The sequence below is a fragment of the Bombus flavifrons genome, chromosome 9, assembly GCF_040668555.2.
Source record: "Bombus flavifrons isolate JBK064 chromosome 9, iyBomFlav1_principal, whole genome shotgun sequence".
NCBI lineage: Eukaryota > Metazoa > Arthropoda > Insecta > Hymenoptera > Apidae > Bombus > Bombus flavifrons.
In genome coordinates, this window is record NC_138450.1 from 1,172,543 (window position 1) to 1,195,357 (window position 22,815).

Below are 22,815 nucleotides of genomic sequence, written 5' to 3' on the forward strand. Positions count from 1 at the left end.
CACATAATATTATTTCAACACAAACATTGTGTCTTCCACAGATTATTAATCTTAAATTCGGGATTAAATTCTAAGACTAATATAAATTCAATTTATCGTACGAACTAAGTCTCTTTTATTTTTATCACTTCTGCGTCTTTCTCATTCGCCACAGCATTTCACCCTTTCTTCCAGAACAATATATCGTAGTGTGATCCAAATTTCTCTTATTAGATTCATTGACCGTTATTAGTCCTGCGTCTTTTCAATTTGTCACTGTTTTATCTTAGGACGATGACTGGCTTCAATATACTGTTCGCATGTTTGGCGTTAACCTTTTGAGTGCTGGATACACCCGGCGAAGGCAATCCTCGTGGGCGGCACGCGCTTAGCGTTTGCGATGGTTGAAGACGGAATTCTTTTTTTGCTCATGTGAATTCTGTTAATTGCATACGCATGACGGAACTAAGTTATAATTGTAATTCCTGTACACCAAATGAAATAATACTAGAAAGTTATTTTCGAACATTAATTATTCAATTATTAAAAACATTAAAATGTAAAACATATTTAAACTTGAAATTGTGTTAATGAATCTAAATATTTGGGTCCAATGAATATAACAAAAAATATGGAAAGTTCTTTACTTATATTTTAAACAACGAAATATTTAGTTTTAAATCACATGCGCATTACATCTATACTAGATTCATTTCACAAAATAAAAACTTTTATGTATATTAATAAAATTAAAGTTGTTTAATTATTTTTGTTGAGATATGTATAATTTTCTGTGCTGGACTGGGTTAAATGCGTAGTAGAGATACTTGTATGTGGGTATCAGTGTGCGGTGGTTGTGTGCGCGTGGCGTCTCGAAAACAGATGAGTGTAAACTATTCAGTCGGTTAACGGTCGGGTATAGGAGAAAGTGCTGAGACGCGTGCAAGTGTGTATGCATGAATATATAAGAAATCGTCCATAAAATAAGTATATAACTACTCTAATATTAATTCCAAGTGTAAGTTTAGTGTGTTCCTGTAACATTATTTCGGCTTCAAAAATCCACAGTTCTCAACAACTCTCTAAAAACTTTGAGCAATTCAAGTTCACTAAAATTGGAAGTTCATTTGGGTGTGGTATGTCTCAAAACAATCATCGATACATAAACCGACATCGCATTTTCTGCATTCATATCGCGTATCACTTCGCTTTTTGTGTTTCGCGCAAACAACGCATTTTCTTCGTGCTAATTGTGCCTTGTCTGTTTTATTTGAACATTTTGATAGAAAATGTCTCTTTGTTGAACGAAACGGTATATCTTTTGAATCTTTTTTACCACCTCCCGTTACGCTTCTACTTTGTGGATATTTCCGTAAAGTGTCTTTTACCAGCGCCAAATGAAATTCATTAAATTTGTGTTTCGTACCAGTAGAATTTTTGTATAGGATATATGCATTGTATATTGCTAAATCTAGCAAACGGAAAGAAAGTTTCTTATATCATTTTATGGTTTTCCTTGTAGAACTAAGTGTACTTAATACCATATCAACTTTGTCTACAGCACCCATGTAAGAGTTATAATCCGCAATACACGATAGTTTGGTCTTCTTTAACCCTGTTCGATAGTTTCGTTTTTCTGTTTCAATCAACCTAGCTGCGTGTACAGTAGCTAGCATCCAGACATTCTTCTTGTCACGCCATTTCATCGCCGATAAATTATTCGTAGATCGGTAACAAATTTCACCTATCTTCAAGCTTTCTTCCATACGGGACATTTCGCTCCTATTTTTACGAACAGTTCCGAATGCATTGGTTTTGTGCTCGTGTAACAAAGTATATAAACGTGGGCTTGTATACCAATTGTCCGTAATTAACGTATGACCCTTCTCGAAGTACGGTTGAAGGAGTGTCATAACAACGTTTCCAGAAATCCCAATGATCGAAGTACTTTGACTTATCTCTGTCTTTTTTCCAGTATAAATTATAAAATCTAAAACGTAATTAGTTCTACAGTCGCAAAGAACAAATATCTTGATACCAAACCTGCTTCTCTTAGAAGGTATAAACTGCTTAAAATAACATCTGCCTTTATATAGTACTAGGCTTTCGTCGATGCACAGATTTTCATATGGTGTAAATGACTGAAAAGGATTTCTTCAGTTTGTCGACTACTGGTCGTATTTTTATTATCGGGTCATCGTTTATTACGTTATAATCATTGAAGTTTAACATTTGTAATAATAACATGTACCTGTCTCGTGCTATTATTTTTCGGAATATACTGGTTTTCAGCATTTCATCGGTGGACCAATACTCCCTCAAAGAGTGTTTCCTTACCCGCGACATTAGCATTGTAGTACAGAAAAATCCATACATTTTACAGACTGAGGCATTCTGCCAATTGTTCAAACGCGAATTCGTTTTACATGCTATATGATCTTTTACATACTTGAAGTAGTTGTTCGTCTGTTCGGTAATTTGAGAGACCAATTCCTCCGAGAAAAAAATTTGGAAAGCATCAAAAGGTGTTGACTGTGCGGTCAAACGCAGTTTTACTCCGGAATTTCCATCGTTAAAGATATGTAATATGGGCGTCAAATTCTTCTTCGTCCACAAGAACATTTCCGTCCGTTTACAGTTTCCGATAATTTGAGTTAAATGCGGATCTTCCACTTCCGAAGACGTACTCAATGTTCTACACCGTTTTCTAATTTTATTTCTACGTGTACCTAATCCATTATTTATATAGTTTCCCACATCTTCTTCGGAGTCTGATGAATTGTAATTTTCATTTATTTCACTGTCGTCCCTTGTAGAATATTCTTCAAGATTATTCGACATTTTTTAATATATTAAAGATAAAAAGTAATACAATGATTTATATAAACGTCAAGGAGGTTGAAAATATTGATAAACACATATATGGGTCCGTAGTCCACACATATAGACTCTCGCTGGACTCGTATATGCGTCCATAGCACTCAAAGGGTTAATTGTCCTCCTGCATTCATCAGTTCAAGGGGGGCGCACTAAAGGTTTGCACTTTAAGTTGTCTTTTTGCATACTACAGATTACAGTACGATCTCGTCACACAGCCTTTATCAGTGAAAAAAGCGAAGTCACGCGTGACCACATAAAATTGAAAGGAACATGTTTGATTTTCGAGATGGTGACGAAGTTAATTGTCACGAAGTTAATGGGAAAATTCCACTTACGTATTCACCTCTTCACCGATTTTGTTTCTGAAAAATGCTTCGTTAACTTCGCGAATACTCCAACGACTCGCTTCACGGACAAAACAAGCGTGATAACCAGGATAATCGTGAAACAACCAGCGAAGACGAATTAATTCATCACTCTACTGTCAATTCTCTAAATATAATAACTTCTTTCACTATAAATGTTTTATAGCAACCTCGGATGATCCCTTGCGTCCACCACACTGTGGTTTCAACAACGTTACGCATACCAGGGTGATTGGTGGTAGACCAGCTAATCTTGGTATGTTTTATCTATTCCTTTCCGATTAATAATAAGCGATATACTATGAAGGATGAAATTGAAAGGCACTAAACAGCACATCAACGTACGTTTCAATTAAATTAAATAATGATACTACGGTTTCATTGGTAGTAACTTTGTTTATTAACTTGAATTATTTCCTCCTTTTAGTTCATGTTAGAAAGAGTACGTTTTTACTTGAAATTCGACATAAGAGTAATGATATGGATGACGATCAAAAAGTGTTCGGAAAGAAATTACATGTTTGAACTTTATAATTCAGTATAGTTCAAGTAGAAATTATGTAGAATTATCCAATAATTTTTATTCCAGTGGTCAAAATTTAATTTCTCTCTTAATCAAATTTCTATTTGAGAGTATTTGTACGTATATAGTTATCGTCTTCTGCATCATCGAATTTCCAATGGATAACAATAGTTTCTAACTCATCACGCGAGAAAAAGTATGTATGTTCACAACTATAACTATTGCGTTTTAGGTGCTTGGCCATGGATCGTTGCATTAGGCTTTCATAATTACACACACCCATGGAAGGATCCGGAATGGAGGTGCGGAGGTTCCCTGATATCGGCTAGGCATTTTGACCGCAGCACATTGTGTAATACACAGTAGTTGTACGTGGTTCGTATCGGGGACTTAAATTTGAAACGAACTGACGACAGAGCGCATTCTATTGAAATGGGATTCGAAGCTAAACTGATTCATTCTGATTATATGCACGGGAGATCTTATCATCATGACATCGCTATTCTTAGAATAGGAGAAGGATGTATCATTTTCGGGTAAGTGGTCAAATATTGTTGAGTTTCCTATATTTATGCTATGGAGTATTACGAAACTATCATTTCTTTCGATTTCTTATCATAAAACATGTAGAATTTTTTCTCATACTTTTCATTATCCGTTTCCTTCACTATCATATATTTCCTTATTTTTCAGAGTACACACGTCCCATTTGTCTCCTCATAGAGGAGTCCCTTCGAAATAACAACTTCGTGGGCTATAACCCCTTCGTTGCTGGATGAGGAAGATTAAGTTATAGTACGCGATACTAATTTTAGAATAAAATTAAAAATTAAACAGTACCAGTTTTAAATGTCTTTCTCATTTTCTTCGTAGAAGGACCATATAGTGATGTATTAATGGAAGTACAAGTGCCAATGGTTAGCAACGCCGTATGCAGAAAGGATTTTATCGTTGACTCTTTGATCACCGATAAATTAATATGTGTCGGATACGCGGAGGGTGGAAAGGATGCTTGTGATGTAATTAAATAACAGATTTACCATAAATCATACAGTGTCCGAAGATACGTCAATTCGAATCAACGTCAAATCGAGTTCTTAAATATTAAAAATATTAGATAAAGTTAAATTAATACTTTTGTCTATTTCTCGTACATCATTACAGTATTTAATCTCATTTCCTTCTAATCTTAGTTTTTCTCAAAATACATATAACATATACATCATAAAATGAAATGTTTCAATACATAAAGTAATAATAGATTATTACTGTATATAAGTATAATTTCAATATAATGTAATTGAAATATTTCAACTTTGATTAAAAGCATTGAACACTGAAATTAAAAATGTAACAATCGTTCCAGGGTGACAGCGGCGGACCACTGATAATACCACGGCAATTCACCTACTATCAGATAGGAATTGTGTCCTTTGGTTATAACTGCGCTTTACCTATGTTTCCCGGCGTTTACACTAGGGTCACGTCCTTCCTCGACAGCTTTATTCTCCCAGCGTTGCAATAAAACGGTTATTAGTGTTGCATAAGTGTATCATTTTTCGTGTACGAAAAAGGAAGTTTTAACTTTCTATTATGGAGATAATAGGCAACTGAAATTTATATTGTTTTGTACGTCAGGAATGCCTTAAAATGCACGAAATGTAACTTTAAAACGACACAAATTTTTTACACATCCTACACTTGTACGATTTAGATATATAGAGATAATAAAGGAACATTAATTAAATTTCTTTCTCTGCTTCTCTTTTTTTGATGGTAATAATAAATCAGCTTTCGGAAAGCTCGTGTAAAATTTGTTTCTGATATATTAAGAGAATGATTAAATATTCTACTTAGAACGTGTACTTCTTGTATCTACATACAAAGTTTTCGACTACTCTGAGACATTTAATACGATAGAGAATTTCCGGAAGATTGGACACAGAGGGTGCATAAAATACAAGATAAACCTCGCATCTTTCAAAACTATTTTTTATTCGTTAAAAACTTCCTGTCTATTCATGAAATCACATGAATCCTCGAAATTTTACTTTTTCTTTTATCACTTCCCAATTAAGTACACTCTTGCTGCATGTTTAGCTATATGTAAGAGAAATTTCAATTCAGCCAAAGGTATACTTACACATTACAGATACTCACCAGATGTTTTAATTCCCAATCTATTGTGATGAATAAAACTGTTTATACTACTAAATCTGTTCGTATTTTATTGCATGTAAGTACACATGTACGTAATGTATGTTACTTTTGTATCCCCTTGAACGTTTTAAAATCGGTTAAATTTACTGAATTTTATACACATTTTATAAAACTACTTTGTGTGTTTGTTTAAAGTGTTAATCTAAACGCTAGTACGCAAAGAAGAAGAGGCGCAATGATGCGGCCTGGTGACATTTACGAATATTTAGGAATCATCTCTACATTAGCTCAGATATATATACTTATCTTCTTAATCTTCTTAAAATCTAACAAATAATCTTAATGTAATAAAACATGCTGAAAAGGACCTAGATATCTGCATTAGAAAAGAATAAGAAATCTTGAAAGGAGCTAATCGCTCTTACTCTTTCAAGTAGTGTAGTATCGTGGACAAAAAGGCCTAAGAGATGTCGGGTAAACCGTAAACAATGCCGTGAGAGCCGAGGCGAGGAGGATTGGCGAAATACAATTGGCTTTGAATTGCACCACCAATAGTGTGACTAAATCGAGTCCGTTAGAATTACTAATCGGTAAAACAGCAAGACTCTACGGTTTATTGCTACCCGACAATATTGAAGAAAGAGAAATAGATATCTCCGATGTAAGACAGCAGACTGTACAGAACATAGAGATTAACGCTAAGTATGATAATACTTGATACTATGATTACTATGATTAATAGCTTGATGTAATCTCTAACCCTGTAAGTGTTTTCGGTTTATGGATGGTCCTTAGAACAATCCTTAGTTTTATTGTGCACTCTTACAAATTACAGAGAAAGCGAGTAGTTGTTTTTCCAATAAATAATGTCACCCACGAGCCACGTTGGTAGGAGGCTTCCTCCTCCTACCTTCATTAATTAACGTTGGCGATAACCAATGGGCACCCTCACTTTCCTAACGAAAAGTGTGAACAACGAATCCGCGTTCTTCGTTCAAAACGCACGCCCACACCGAGATTTCCTCCTGTGGCAGCACTCGAGACCACAAGTACCACTACTCGACACTATCTACTGTCGGACGACGGCAGCGCAGTGGTCAGCGCCTTAGAGTACAAACGTTCGGATCCCGGGTTCAAATCCCAGCGCTCGTACTTTTCCGAAGTCCGATTTTTCTTCTACGACATCTAAATAAGAAGAAATTACTGCACTACCCCGGCAAGCGACATCTACAGCCAGCAGCTACAATTATCACGGATATATGAAAGAAGATGGAGAAAAGAAAAAAAAGTGTTTCGTCCAAAGCCTGCTAGCGGACTCATCAGTAAGGCTTATCTAGCAGGCTCATGCCTTAGACACAATGGAAGGAGAGAGGACAGGTTTATGTACATGGCAGGAACATTGAAAACGGATTCCTCCCTCCCTCTACACCAGCGGTGTTGACACTGTAACCAAGGCCGGTCGATCTTTCTACCCTCCCCCGCGACGTTCCCCAGTGGACTGGCTGCCTCCCCCCCTCTGTGCTCAGGATCAGGAGGGGATAGATGCAAGGCTGGTGAACTTAACCTAATGAGATCAAGTTAGAGATCGCTCATGAGATCAAGTTCGCGCGGGAGGCCCGTGCTGTAACTAATTCGTACACACACGGTAGTGGTCCTCCCGCTATCCCTTATATCATCTAAGGGATATTTTATCAGCTGCATTATTTGATTTGTCCAGCTCTTGCACCGAATGCCGCCCATGGGTGTTCTTGAATTACGTCGCGAAAATCGTCCTGCTTCCTTTCTGTCGCTCCATCTTCTTTTGCCCATATGTGGTTTCACAGTTGTTGAATACTATATAAACAAACAGCTTGTGAAAGCAGAGGGGAGATGGATGATGTAGGGTGGACAAAGAAAGGAAATGGAGAAGAGAGAAGTAGTAGTGTTTCGTCCGAGATCTGCTAGTTAAGGACTCTTCAGTAAGGCTTTATCCTAGCAGATCTATACCTTAGACACTGGGATAGGAAAACTTGTGTTGGAAGTTATATTTATTGAAACAAACAGCGTCAATGTGACCACTAGTGAGAAAGCATTAACATCGCTAGCCCTATGTTGATATCGATGTCCCTCTGGTGACTAATGTAAGACGTATTCTACAAACGTGTAATTTGAACTAAACCATTGTGATGAGTTATAAATAGATTGTACATTTATAGTAAATTTAAAAGTGTAGAAATACACAAATTGCATAGAATAATGTGCAAAGATATCGAAAATATTGAAAATAAAGTTTCTTTTATATTGTTAAGGATTATTAACGTAATAAATGAGTTATGATACTTAATTGTATTGAATGAAAGAAATTTCTATTTAAGTTCAATTTCCATAATTGTATTTCTGTAATAGTGTTAAATAAAGCTATCAATTTATATAGACATCCGCGGTCTAGTCATAATTGAGGATCTATTATAAACAAAATTAGAAGAGTATGAAACAGAATTTCCGACGTTAGTGAATTCCTGTTTACATATCGTTAACGAGATATCGTTAACGTTTCAAAGGAAAAAACAAAAGAAAGAAATGCACACTGTAATGTTTCTGACCTGATGGTTTCTTTCTTTTTCCGTATTGTTCACGTACGCAGCATCGTGATGAATCTAACAGTTGAATCTCGGTGACAAATAACAGGAATTACGTCCTGGATGCTAGAGGACCTCTATTTGCACGTTCAATTGCTCGCGTTAGAATATCATGGTTCGTACACCCTATACATCCAATAAATTTTGGAATATTATACATTGAGGACTAAATTGTGTCATAGTTTCTGTGTAGGCTATGATGATAAGGTGGTGCTGTGTCTAAAGGAGTCCGAAGCTCGGGGGTCGATGTCTTATTTCTGTTGTAGGTTGAGATACGATTGATGTCACATTATCATGGTCATGTGATTGGAATAAAAGGACCTGAATTTCGTGATATTCTTATCCAGTTGGATAATATAACTGGGTATTTTACAGTAAGATAGAATACCATGGTTTATACGATCTTAAAATTGTTCGTTTGAGTGATTATGGAATGGTAACTATTAAGTTAGACAACGACACAGGCATTTCCTCTCACGTAAAAAATCTAATAATGGTAAATCATAACTTAGAATATTCTGATTAGTTACGTCCTAAGGTATTTGCTCGATTCCGGGAACGTGGCAACTAAGGGAATTTCATTCGTAGGAAAATACGGAGCATCCGTGGCCAGAATATGGTAAAGAAGAGATTGATTTCCGAAAAAAGAGTAACCATGTGTCAATCTCTCTTTCGAGTGCGTATGTATTATATACAGTATAGTATCACTGTTGGAGCATTGCGAAATATTCGTAAAAATGAGCATCGTTGAGTGGCATCTCTTAGTCAGCCAGCAAGCGTTGTTCGATCACTCGCGGAGAGACGCGATCGCGAAGAAGCACGTCAACGGGAGTCGTAAATTCCCGTTACGATTAGATAATCGACGCCACGAAATGATCGGTCCCCTATTTCGTTTAGGATAATAGGGGTGGTTAATTGAGTAGTTACACTGATTCAACAGGTATAACTTTATATTTATTTCAACAACTTCGTAAAGAAATGATTACACTGATGCGAATGTACAAGTTTATAGTTGATTGATCTGCGGTGTAAAACCCGGTTACAAGATGTTGACGGTTTGAAGAAGAGAACAAGAGTGTGCTTCGACGATGAAGCTGTGACGGAGGAAAACTAAGGATGGGTGTGTCTAGCGCACGGGATCATCGGATTTGTTGGTGACGATTTTGGCTAATAGAGTGAGGGAAATAGGCTTCGTTGTTAATTGGTTATTTGCTATGGTGGTGGGTGAGGAAGGATGCTCACCGCCCTCAAGATAAAGTCGTTGGTGGGAGGCCTCACACGTGAGAAACAGAAACTTTCCCGTGTCAACCCGTGGTGGGCAATAAACTTTAGGAGACAATGCAGCGAAAGATAGTTTGTTAGGTTCGAAGGACCTCGACTAGGAAATTGCTGAGATTTATGGAGGGTACTTGAGAATATTGAGGGTACGCAGTAAGGACGAGCGGACAACTGGACAACTTGCCCGCGGTGTGTGGCCTGATCTAGGTAGAGTATCGCCCGGCGTAACAAGCGTATAAGTAGAAGGTTCTTAAGATTTACGTGATTGATTTCTGATAATTCGGTGCCTACAAATCAATGACTTTTAAGATGAATTATAGTTGCACACGCAAACACGAGCGAACAGTTTTCACCGCAAAGGTAACTATTATGTAATGTTGTACGCGCGAAAGCATTTATTTCTGTTACCACGCTTTTGCTGTTTTGTAAATTTTAGTAGCACAACTATCGGTAATGTGCGATAAAACATGCTATATAATAGATAAGTGTAACTGAAATGACAAGGTGATGGTATAAGTAGGTACTTCGACGAAAGTTGGTACAAGTCTATCTACGTTTCTCAGTAGTGGTGAGGTGAGTAGGAACAAAATATACAATAAGAATTGAATTTATATAGAGTATTTTATTATAAATCGTCCTATGTACGTATAGAAACGTGTTTTAATACTTACAAGTATCCAGATTTTTCTATTAAAAGTTATCTGAAATTGATGATTCTCCTATTTGTATCTTTCTTCTAAGTTCCTTGTAGTCGTCTTACTAACTCAACAAAAATCAACGTTAATTTTAAAAAAAGTACTATGGTGCTTTTTAGTGATTTGCACAAATGAAAATTTTGAAGCTTGTCGTTGCGACGAGTTTGATCGTTCTAGTGTTAAACTAAACAATTTTCAAAAGTGAGATTACACAGATACGTATGTCCATAATATTTGTCATTCCTATGAGCTATTTCGCGCGATCTTGCTTCCTCTCTAATCGTTGGAGTACAACGATATTAATCGCATACAGATGAGGTGATTGATCGAACGGATTCTTCCCTTCGTTGCCCTGCGATATCCCCACTAGCATGCGTTCGTGAGATGTACCGCGGCGACTGGCGCGTACATGCTCTTCCGAGAATTCGGCGGTAGAAGGGAAAGGATAGCGATGGAACATTGGACACTTCGGTGTGGCGCCTTGACGGCGTAGCTTTGTATCGCGAAACTGCTAGAAGGTTCCGTGGCACGTGACGCCACACAGGCATCTACTCAGGTCACACTCATTACAGCATAGAGAGTGGGGATTCAAAATCTTTTCAAGGGCCATGGGTCACTTAGTCAGTCAGTCTGAGAATAACTAGCCAACTGTCAACATTCCACAACGCCCACTTATATTTCCTGTAATTTGTGTTTAATAAATATCACATAATATTATTTCAACACAAACATTGTGTCTTCCACAGATTATTAATCTTAAATTCGGGATTAAATTCTAAGACTAATATAAATTCAATTTATCGTACGAACTAAGTCTCTTTTATTTTTATCACTTCTGCGTCTTTCTCATTCGCCACAGCATTTCACCCTTTCTTCCAGAACAATATATCGTAGTGTGATCCAAATTTCTCTTATTAGATTCATTGACCGTTATTAGTCCTGCGTCTTTTCAATTTGTCACTGTTTTATCTTAGGACGATGACTGGCTTCAATATACTGTTCGCATGTTTGGCGTTAACCTTTTGAGTGCTGGATACTCCCGGCGAAGGCAATCCTCGTGGGCGGCACGCGCTTAGCGTTTGCGATGGTTGAAGACGGAATTCTTTTTTTGCTCATGTGAATTCTGTTAATTGCATACGCATGACGGAACTAAGTTATAATTGTAATTCCTGTACACCAAATGAAATAATACTAGAAAGTTATTTTCGAACATTAATTATTCAATTATTAAAAACATTAAAATGTAAAACATATTTAAACTTGAAATTGTGTTAATGAATCTAAATATTTGGGTCCAATGAATATAACAAAAAATATGGAAAGTTCTTTACTTATATTTTAAACAACGAAATATTTAGTTTTAAATCACATGCGCATTACATCTATACTAGATTCATTTCACAAAATAAAAACTTTTATGTATATTAATAAAATTAAAATTGTTTAATTATTTTTGTTGAGATATGTATAATTTTCTGTGCTGGACTGGGTTAAATGCGTAGTAGAGATACTTGTATGTGGGTATCAGTGTGCGGTGGTTGTGTGCGCGCGGCGTCTCGAAAACAGATGAGTGTAAACTATTCAGTCGGTTAACGGTCGGGTATAGGAGAAAGTGCTGAGACGCGTGCAAGTGTGTATGCATGAATATATAAGAAATCGTCCATAAAATAAGTATATAACTACTCTAATATTAATTCCAAGTGTAAGTTTAGTGTGTTCCTGTAACATTATTTCGGCTTCAAAAATCCACAGTTCTCAACAACTCTCTAAAAACTTTGAGCAATTCAAGTTCACTAAAATTGGAAGTTCATTTGGGTGTGGTATGTCTCAAAACAATCATCGATACATAAACCGACATCGCATTTTCTGCATTCATATCGCGTATCACTTCGCTTTTTGTGTTTCGCGCAAACAACGCATTTTCTTCGTGCTAATTGTGCCTTGTCTGTTTTATTTGAACATTTTGATAGAAAATGTCTCTTTGTTGAACGAAACGGTATATCTTTTGAATCTTTTTTACCACCTCCCGTTACGCTTCTACTTTGTGGATATTTCCGTAAAGTGTCTTTTACCAGCGCCAAATGAAATTCATTAAATTTGTGTTTCGTACCAGTAGAATTTTTGTATAGGATATATGCATTGTATATTGCTAAATCTAGCAAACGGAAAGAAAGTTTCTTATATCATTTTATGGTTTTCCTTGTAGAACTAAGTGTACTTAATACCATATCAACTTTGTCTACAGCACCCATGTAAGAGTTATAATCCGCAATACACGATAGTTTGGTCTTCTTTAACCCTGTTCGATAGTTTCGTTTTTCTGTTTCAATCAACCTAGCTGCGTGTACAGTAGCTAGCATCCAGACATTCTTCTTGTCACGCCATTTCATCGCCGATAAATTATTCGTAGATCGGTAACAAATTTCACCTATCTTCAAGCTTTCTTCCATACGGGACATTTCGCTCCTATTTTTACGAACAGTTCCGAATGCATTGGTTTTGTGCTCGTGTAACAAAGTATATAAACGTGGGCTTGTATACCAATTGTCCGTAATTAACGTATGACCCTTCTCGAAGTACGGTTGAAGGAGTGTCATAACAACGTTTCCAGAAATCCCAATGATCGAAGTACTTTGACTTATCTCTGTCTTTTTTCCAGTATAAATTATAAAATCTAAAACGTAATTAGTTCTACAGTCGCAAAGAACAAATATCTTGATACCAAACCTGCTTCTCTTAGAAGGTATAAACTGCTTAAAATAACATCTGCCTTTATATAGTACGAGGCTTTCGTCGATGCACAGATTTTCATATGGTGTAAATGACTGTGAAAAGGATTTCTTCAGTTTGTCGACTACTGGTCGTATTTTTATTATCGGGTCATCGTTTATTACGCTATGATTTTTTACATACTTGAAGTAGTTGTTCATCTGTTCGGTAATTTGAGAGACCAATTCCTCCGAGAAAAAAATTTGGAAAGCATCAAAACATTCCACCATTCCAGCTTCGTCCACAAAAACATTTCCGTCCGTTTACAGTTTTCGATATTTTGAGTTAAATGCGGATCTTCCTCCTCCGAAGACGTACTCAATGTTCTACACCGTTTTCTATTTTTATTTCTACGTGTACCTAATCCATTATTTGTCTAGTTTTCCACATCTTCTTCAGAGTCCGATGAATTGTAATTTTCATTTATTTCACTATCGTCGCTTGTAGTATATTCTTCAAGATTATTCGACATTTTTTAATATATTAAAGATAAAAAGTAATGCAATGATTTATATAAACGTCAAGGAGGTTGAAAATATTGGTAAACACATATATGGGTCCGTAGTCCACACAGATAGACTCTCGCTGGACTCGTATATGCGTCCATAGCACTCAAAGGGTTAATTGTCCTCCTGCATCCATCAGTTCAAGGGGGGCGCACTAAAGGTTTGCACTTTAAGTTGTCTTTTTGCATACTACAGATTACAGTACGATCTCGTCACACAGCCTTTATCAGTGAAAAAAGCGAAGTCACGCGTGACCACATAAAATTGAAAGGAACATGTTTGATTTTCGAGATGGTGACGAAGTTAATTGTCACGAAGTTAATGGGAAAATTCCACTTACGTATTCACCTCTTCACCGATTTTGTTTCTGAAAAATGCTTCGTTAACTTCGCGAATACTCCAACGACTCGCTTCACGGACAAAACAAGCGTGATAACCAGGATAATCCTGAAATAACCAGCGAAGACGAATTAATTTATCATTCTACTGTCAATTCTCTAAATATAATAACTTCTTTCACTATAAATGTTTTATAGCAACCTCGGATGATCCCTTGCGTCCACCACACTGTGGTTTCAACAACGTTACGCATACCAGGGTGATTGGTGGTAGACCAGCTAATCTTGGTATGTTTTATCTATTCCTTTCCGATTAATAATAAGCGATATACTATGAAGGATGAAATTGAAAGGCACTAAACAGCACATCAAGGTATGTTTCAATTAAATTAAATAATAATACTACGGTTTCATTGGTAGTAACTTTGCTTATTAACTTGAATTATTTCCTCCTTTTAGTTCATGTTAGAAAGGGTATGTTTTTACTTGAAATTAAAAAGCGACATAAGAGTAATGATATGGATGGCGATCAAAAAGTGTTCGGAAAGAAATTACATATTTAAACTTTGGAGTTCAGTATAGTTCAAGTAGAAATTGTATAGAATTAACTGGTAAGTGTTGTTCCATTGAAGTCAAAATTCAATTTTTCTCTTAATCAAATATGTATGTCCACAACTATGTCTATTGCATTTTAGGTGCTTGGCCATGGATCGGTGCAGGTTTCTGTAATTGCTCAAACCCACATTGGGTAACACAATGACTGTGCGCAGGTAGCCTAATATCGGCTAGGCATGTTTTGACCGCAGCACATTGTGCAGATGACGATGATTTGTACGTGGTTCGAATCGGGGACTTAAATCTAAAAGGAGATGACGACGGAGTGCATTCTATTCAAATAGAAGTCGAATCTAAACTAACACATCCCGATTATTTTGCCTAGTCGAACAATAAAGATATTGCTATTCTTAAACTGAAGGAAAATGTTCCATTTTCGGGTAAGTCTTCAAATATTGTTGAGTTTCTAATATTTATGCTACTGGATATTGTTGAAACTTCTTACTGTACACATATATTGTATCATAAAGCATGTACAATTCTTTCTCATACTTTTCGTCATTCGTTTCCTTCACTTTCATTTATTTTCTTATTTTTCAGAGTACATACATCCCATTTGTCTCCCCATAGAGAAATCCCTTCGAAATAAAAACTTCGTGGGCTATAACCCCTTCATTGCTGGATGGGGAGCATTAAACTTTAGTAAGTGATATCAATTCTATGATAAAATGAAATAGTTTCATTCTTAAATATCCTTCGCATTTTCTTTGTAGATGAATCATATACTAACGCATTAATGGAACTGCAACTGCCAGTGGTTACCAACGCCGTATGCGAGAAAGCTTATGAGGATTTTAACATAACTATCACCAATAAAGAAATCACCATCACCAACAAAAAAGAAAGGGTGCTTGTGGAGTAATTAAATTACAGATTTACTATAAATTATACGGTGTCTGAGGGCCTGTCAATTCGAATCAACATCAAATCGACGTCTTGAATATAAAAAATAATAAACACAATTTAATAGTTTTGCCCATTTCTCAGACATCATTATGGTCTTTAATCTAATTTCCTTCTAATCTTAGTTTTTTTCAAAATACATATAAATATATACATTATAAATTGGAATATTTCAATACATAAATCAATAATAGTTTATTACTGTATATAAGTATAATTTCAATACAATTCGATTGAAATATTTCAGTAACTATGATTAAAAATTTAACGATCATTTCAGGCTGACAGCGGAGGACCACTGATGATACCACAGCAATTCACCTATTATCAAATAGGTGTTGTGTCATCTGGTCATGAATGCGGCGTACATGATTATCCGGGCATTTACACGAGAGTCACGTCGTACCTCGACGACTTCATTATCCCAGTGTTGCAAAATTATTAGTGTCCCATGAATATCATTTTTCGTGTACAAAAAATAAGGTTGAAATGTATTATTGTGGAGATAATATTGTTTTTACGTCAAGAATTATAGTCTTAAAATGCATGAAATGTAACTTTGAAACGACACTAATTTTTTACGTACGGCAAATTTCCACGACCTAGCTACGTAATGATGATAAACGATCATTAATTAAATTTCCATTAATCATATTTATACTAATTTTGATAATAATAAATCAACTCTTTGAAGGTTTCTATAAATTTTCTTTCTGATGTATCAAGAGCCTGATTAAATATTCCACTTAGAACGAATACTTCTTGTATGTACATACAAAATTTCGGACTGCTCTGAAACACTTCATAAGATAGAGAGCTTTTAGAGGTTCGGACACAGAAAGTCCATAAAATACATGATAAATCTCACGTCTTCCAAAACTATTTTTTATTCGCTAAAAATGTCCTGTGCGTTCATGCAATCACGTGCAACATCGAAACTTTACTTATTCTTTTATCACTTTCCAATTCAATACAATGTTTCTGCATTTTTGACTATATGTGTAATATCAAAAAATGGGCGAGGTATACGCTTGGTCTATCATGTATTTAAGTTCGAGTTTTCTCGGGATAGTATAAGTTGTAAATTTAAGATATAAGATAAGAATCGTAAGAATGCTGGGGAAGAGAGAAAGAGAGAGAGAGAGAGTGTGTGTGCAGGTAAGAGGGTATGCCTTGGTGACATCAAAGCCAAATGAGTAATGGAGTGGGAGAAGGGTGCGAGTGTTGAGGCTCAGCATTTTTTGACCTGGGAAGACAGACGTTGTAAGCCGAGTGTTAGAATAAGACGTACGAAGATACTGTAGTCAGTTTTTGCATTGGATATTGCTTGTTAAAATAAAACTAAACTTCACTTCAAATAGAACATCCTTTCATGTCCTTACTCTAGGCTATTTAGATACTACATATGTAAGAGAAATTTCCATTCAGCCAAAGGTATACTTACACATTACAGATACTTACGAGACATAAACTCCCAAACTATTGTGACGAATATAAAATTTAATACTATTAAATCTGTTTGTATTTTGTTGCATGAGAATGCATATGTACATTACCCTTGTATCCCCTTGAACGCTTCAATATTGCGCATATAAACTATATTTTATACAGATTTTGTAAAACTACTTTGTATGTTTGTTTAGACTGTTAATCTAAAGGCTGGTATATGTAACGTCAATTCACATCAGAGACCAGGCCATACACCGCGGACAGGATGGCACTCAGATGTTTGCACATCCTTGGCGCGTACCCTCAATAGTCTTAAGTACCCACCAAGGGTCTTGGAATTTTCATAGTTAAGGTCCTTCGGACCAAGCCAGTATTTCTTGTCTTAGATTTCCTTTACGTTTATTGTCTACCACGTGTTAGCATAGAAAGTTGGTTTTCTTCACATCTGGTATGTTCCGTTAGCAACTTTCTCGCGAAGACGGCTGAAACCCTTCCTGGTCCACCAATCGTCTTATTATCCAATCGGAGATGGTGTCTACTGCCCTCACTTCCTTAACCAAAATTGTCATCAACAAATCCGATAGTGTCCTTAGACGCACCCACCCCTAGCCTTCCTCAGACACAGTATCGTCAGTAAGACTTACTTGTTCTGTATCCTCAGAATAGTCAACATATCTTTACCGGTCTCTACCCTTATAACAGTCGCGTACTTAACGTATCATTGTAACTAAGTTTTACATAACGTGGTTGGAGTGAATTGTGATTTATGTTAATTCAGTGTGTATTACATTGTGCTTGCTGAATTCATAATAAAGTTCAATTAAAATAAAGTTAATAGTTGTGTTACGACTCAGCTATTTTATTTCATCAACCAACCCTTAAAATTTACGTAACATATACAAAGAAGAAATGGCACAATGATGTAGTCTGGTGACGTTCATGAATATCAAGGAATCACTCTACATTCGCTCAGATATATATGTCGGAGCTGAAAGGACACCGAAGTCTTCCCTTTGGAATTTTGGGAAAACCCCTTAACACTTTAACCTAGATTCTACCATAGCCGTAATTAAGGAATTGTCGTCATTCAATCCGATTGTATTTGTTCGAGATTTGTGATATTGAGCTTAGGCTCGAGGCGACAACCAGTCGCCGAACGTAGCCGCGGTCAAGGGATGTACGCTTTATCTAACAAAGGTATGGGGTTATAGTATAGCTCTCCTTTAAAAGAAATAGTTGTAGCGGCACTCTACAGTAAACATTCCAACGGTTTCTGTCCCGTGGCTCCTGTAACGTCAATTCACATCAGAAACCAGGCCACTGTGACATTAGATGCCAGATGTGTGCGGGCCCTCACGCTCGACATTACAATTTAATTTAAATTTTATACATTTTATATTGTGATTGAAATTTTATTTGATTAAATTGTGATATTTTCATTGAAATCAAAATTTTTAACATTTATTTAATATTTCAGTTAGAATTTTAATTCAGGAAAAGAATGAATTTCTGTATGAAAATTAAAAAGTCTTAGAATTTCAATTTAGTTCGAAAGCATCAGTGTTAAATACTTCTATGTTCCGCCCTTGGCTTAATTTGACTTTAACTAAGACCTAATAATTACATTAATGTTCGTAAATGCTTGAAAATGCTATATAGTAGTATCAGCTTCTTTTAAAAACATTTTATACTAAAATCTTTATAAATTTTTAATATTTTTTAAACAATTTGAATTCATTATATTATACATCATACATTGTAGTCATTTCTAATTAAGTTACTTTTGCGATGTTTAATTTTATTTTATCTATATTCTTATAACTCTCTATGTTACGGAGCGTAAGATGGTCCGTGCGCCGTCTGAAACTTTATACTATATACTGATCTACTATATACTATATACTATAAACTGAATTTGTTGACGTAATCTTAATAGCTTGATGTAATCTCTAACCCTGTAAGTGTTTTCGGTTTATGGATGGTCCTTAGAACAATCCTTAGTTTTATTGTGCACTCTTACAAATTACGGAGAAAGCGGGTAGTTATTATTCCAATAAACAATGTCACCCACGAGCCACGTTGGTAGGAGGCTTCCTCCTCCTATCTTCATTCATTAACGTTGGCTATAACCAATGGGCACCCTCACTTTCCTAACGAAAAGTAGGAACAACGAATCCGCGTTCTTCGTTCAAAAAGCACACCCACACCGAGCTTAACTCGTGTGGCGGCACTCGACACCGCAAGTACCACTACTCGACACTATCTACTGTCGGACGACGGCAGCGCAGTGGTTAGCGCCTTAGAGTACAAACGTTCGGATCCCGGGTTCAAATCCCGGCGCTTCGTACTTTTCCGAAGTCCGATTTTTCTTCTACGACATCTAAATAAGAAGAAAATACAGCAGTACCCCGGCAAGCGACATCTACAGCCAGCAGCAGCTACAATTATCACGGATCTTTATGAAAGAAGATGGAGAAAAGAAAAAAAAGTGTTTCGTCCAGAGCCTGCTAGCGGACTCATCAGTAAGGCTTACCTAGCAGGCTCATGCCTTAGACACAATGGAAGGAGAGAAGAAGAAAAGGTCTATGTACATGGCAGGAACATTGAAACGGACTCCTCCCTCCTCGTCACCAGCGGTTTGGCACTGTATCCAAGGGCGGTCGAATCTTCTACCCCTCTCGTGCGACATTTCCCAGTGGAACGGCCTCTCACTCCGGATCAGGAGGGAGATATTTCATGGTGGCGGCTATTATTAACCTAAATCAGCTAGTAAGGTTCGAGGCCAACCCGGGTTCTTACACATCGGGTGAACCTCACTAGCCATCTTACCCTATTACCCTGTATCCTTTGAAAGCTTTTGCGCCAAAGGCCGACCATGGGTGGGGTATTCTGAATGAATCCTCCGTCGCGAAATTCGTCCTGTTCCCTTTCTATCACTCCATCTTCTTTTGCCCATATGTGGTTTCACAGTTGTTGAATACTATATAAACAAACAGCTTGTGAAAGCAGAGGGGAGATGGATGATGTAGGGTGGACAAAGAAAGGAAATGGAGAAGAGAGAAGTAGTAGTGTTTCGTCCGAGATCTGCTAGTTAAGGACTCTTCAGTAAGGCTTTATCCTAGCAGATCTATACCTTAGACACTGGGATAGGAAAACTTGTGTTGGAAGTTATATTTATTGAAACAAACAGCGTCAATGTGACCACTAGTGAGAAAGCATTAACATCGCTAGCCCTATGTTGATATCGATGTCCCTCTGGTGACTAATGTAAGACGTATTCTACAAACGTGTAATTTGAACTAAACCATTGTGATGAGTTATAAATAGATTGTACATTTATAGTAAATTTAAAAGTGTAGAAATACACAAATTGCATAGAATAATGTGCAAAGATATCGAAAATATTGAAAATAAAGTTTCTTTTATATTGTTAAGGATTATTAACGTAATAAATGAGTTATGATACTTAATTGTATTGAATGAAAGAAATTTCTATTTAAGTTCAATTTCCATAATTGTATTTCTGTAATAGTGTTAAATAAAGCTATCAATTTATATAGACATCCGCGGTCTAGTCATAATTGAGGATCTATTATAAACAAAATTAGAAGAGTATGAAACAGAATTTCCGACGTTAGTGAATTCCTGTTTACATATCGTTAACGAGATATCGTTAACGTTTCAAAGGAAAAAACAAAAGAAAGAAATGCACACTGTAATGTTTCTGACCTGATGGTTTCTTTCTTTTTCCGTATTGTTCACGTACGCAGCATCGTGATGAATCTAACAGTTGAATCTCGGTGACAAATAACAGGAATTACGTCCTGGATGCTAGAGGACCTCTATTTGCACGTTCAATTGCTCGCGTTAGAATATCATGGTTCGTACACCCTATACATCCAATAAATTTTGGAATATTATACATTGAGGACTAAATTGTGTCATAGTTTCTGTGTAGGCTATGATGATAAGGTGGTGCTGTGTCTAAAGGAGTCCGAAGCTCGGGGGTCGATGTCTTATTTCTGTTGTAGGTTGAGATACGATTGATGTCACATTATCATGGTCATGTGATTGGAATAAAAGGACCTGAATTTCGTGATATTCTTATCCAGTTGGATAATATAACTGGGTATTTTACAGTAAGATAGAATACCATGGTTTATACGATCTTAAAATTGTTCGTTTGAGTGATTATGGAATGGTAACTATTAAGTTAGACAACGACACAGGCATTTCCTCTCACGTAAAAAATCTAATAATGGTAAATCATAACTTAGAATATTCTGATTAGTTACGTCCTAAGGTATTTGCTCGATTCCGGGAACGTGGCAACTAAGGGAATTTCATTCGTAGGAAAATACGGAGCATCCGTGGCCAGAATATGGTAAAGAAGAGATTGATTTCCGAAAAAAGAGTAACCATGTGTCAATCTCTCTTTCGAGTACGTATATGTCGGATCACGATTCGAATTTTGGGCGCGCGACGACTCTTCATGTGGACTAGCCATAGTTTCACAAAGCCGAGATTTTATTTACACGTATATACAGGTCTATCACTAAGCTTAACAAATAATAGGTACAACTAATAATCAGTCCAACAAACACTAAGCCTAATGAATAATGCGACCTACGAATAATTAAATTAAATAATACTATTAGCGATGTTTGAGTTCAAACGTATCCACGGTCACCGGGATAACTCCTTACTAAGCGAAACTAACTTAGACGCAAATGCGATCGTCGAAAACGCTCGGTGTGTCACTCTCCAAGGCAACCGCCAGAATGCCAGCCTCGTGGAGATTTTTCTCCCTGCACGATTGTATTTTGTTTTCTATCCCCGTTTGGAAGCATCGAGAAGGTTCCAAACGTCGTTGCTAGGCACAATCGTTAGAAGCATCGAGAAAGTACCAAACGCCGTTGCTAGGCAGTTTCTGCCTGGAGTTGTTTTTTTACTAATACAATGTATGTCCCATTGCATCGGCACCTCCGAGGCAACATCACACGTGGCTAGGCCCGCTCTCGAGGCCGCATGCCGCCACAACCACATTTCTCGGAAAACACATACAACCACTGCAGACCTCCGTTAGATAAAACATCCATCCCGTGACCGTGGCTACGTTCAGCGACCGATTGTCACCTCGAACCCAATCTCGCTTATTACAAATCTTAAGCAATTACAACTATAATAAAATCTAGGCTAAGGTACTAGAGGATGTTCCCAAAATTTCCAAGGAAAGGCTTCGGCTTTCCTTTCATCTCCGACATATATATTATATACAGTATAGTATCACTGTTGGAGCATTGCGAAATATTCGTAAAAATGAGCATCGTTGAGTGGCATCTCTTAGTCAGCCAGCAAGCGTATAAGTAGAAGGTTCTTAAGATTTACGTGATTGATTTCTGATAATTCGGTGCCTACAAATTAATGACTTTTAAGATGAATTATAGTTGCACACGCAAACACGAGCAAACAGTTTTCACCGCAAAGGTAACTATTATGTAATGTTGTACGCGCGAAAGCATTTATTTCTGTTACCACGCTTTTGCTGTTTTGTAAATTTTAGTAGCACAACTATCGGTAATGTGCGATAAAACATGCTATATAATAGATAAGTGTAACTGAAATGACAAGGTGATGGTATAAGTAGGTACTTCGACGAAAGTTGGTACAAGTCTATCTACGTTTCTCAGTAGTGGTGAGGTGAGTAGGAACAAAATATACAATAAGAATTGAATTT

General features: G+C 36.6%; 1 long non-coding RNA gene and 2 pseudogenes across 1 annotated transcript in view; 2 read left to right on the forward strand and 1 right to left on the reverse strand.

Moving 5' to 3' along the window:
* The window catches only part of LOC138183296 (uncharacterized), a 52,361-nt gene extending 32,817 nt beyond the window's left edge, over positions 1 to 19,544 (reverse strand). The window contains exons 1-2 of the long non-coding RNA XR_011174029.1: positions 18,538 to 19,544; positions 18,037 to 18,210 (exon numbers count right to left, since the gene is read on the reverse strand). This is a non-coding gene — a long non-coding RNA (uncharacterized LOC138183296). The remainder of the gene's footprint in view (positions 1 to 18,036; positions 18,211 to 18,537) is intronic.
* Positions 962 to 5,272, forward strand: LOC138183739 (venom protease-like; annotated as a pseudogene).
* LOC138183210 (venom protease-like) lies at positions 11,993 to 16,132 on the forward strand (annotated as a pseudogene).
* Positions 19,545 to 22,815: the final 3,271 nt, after the last annotated feature.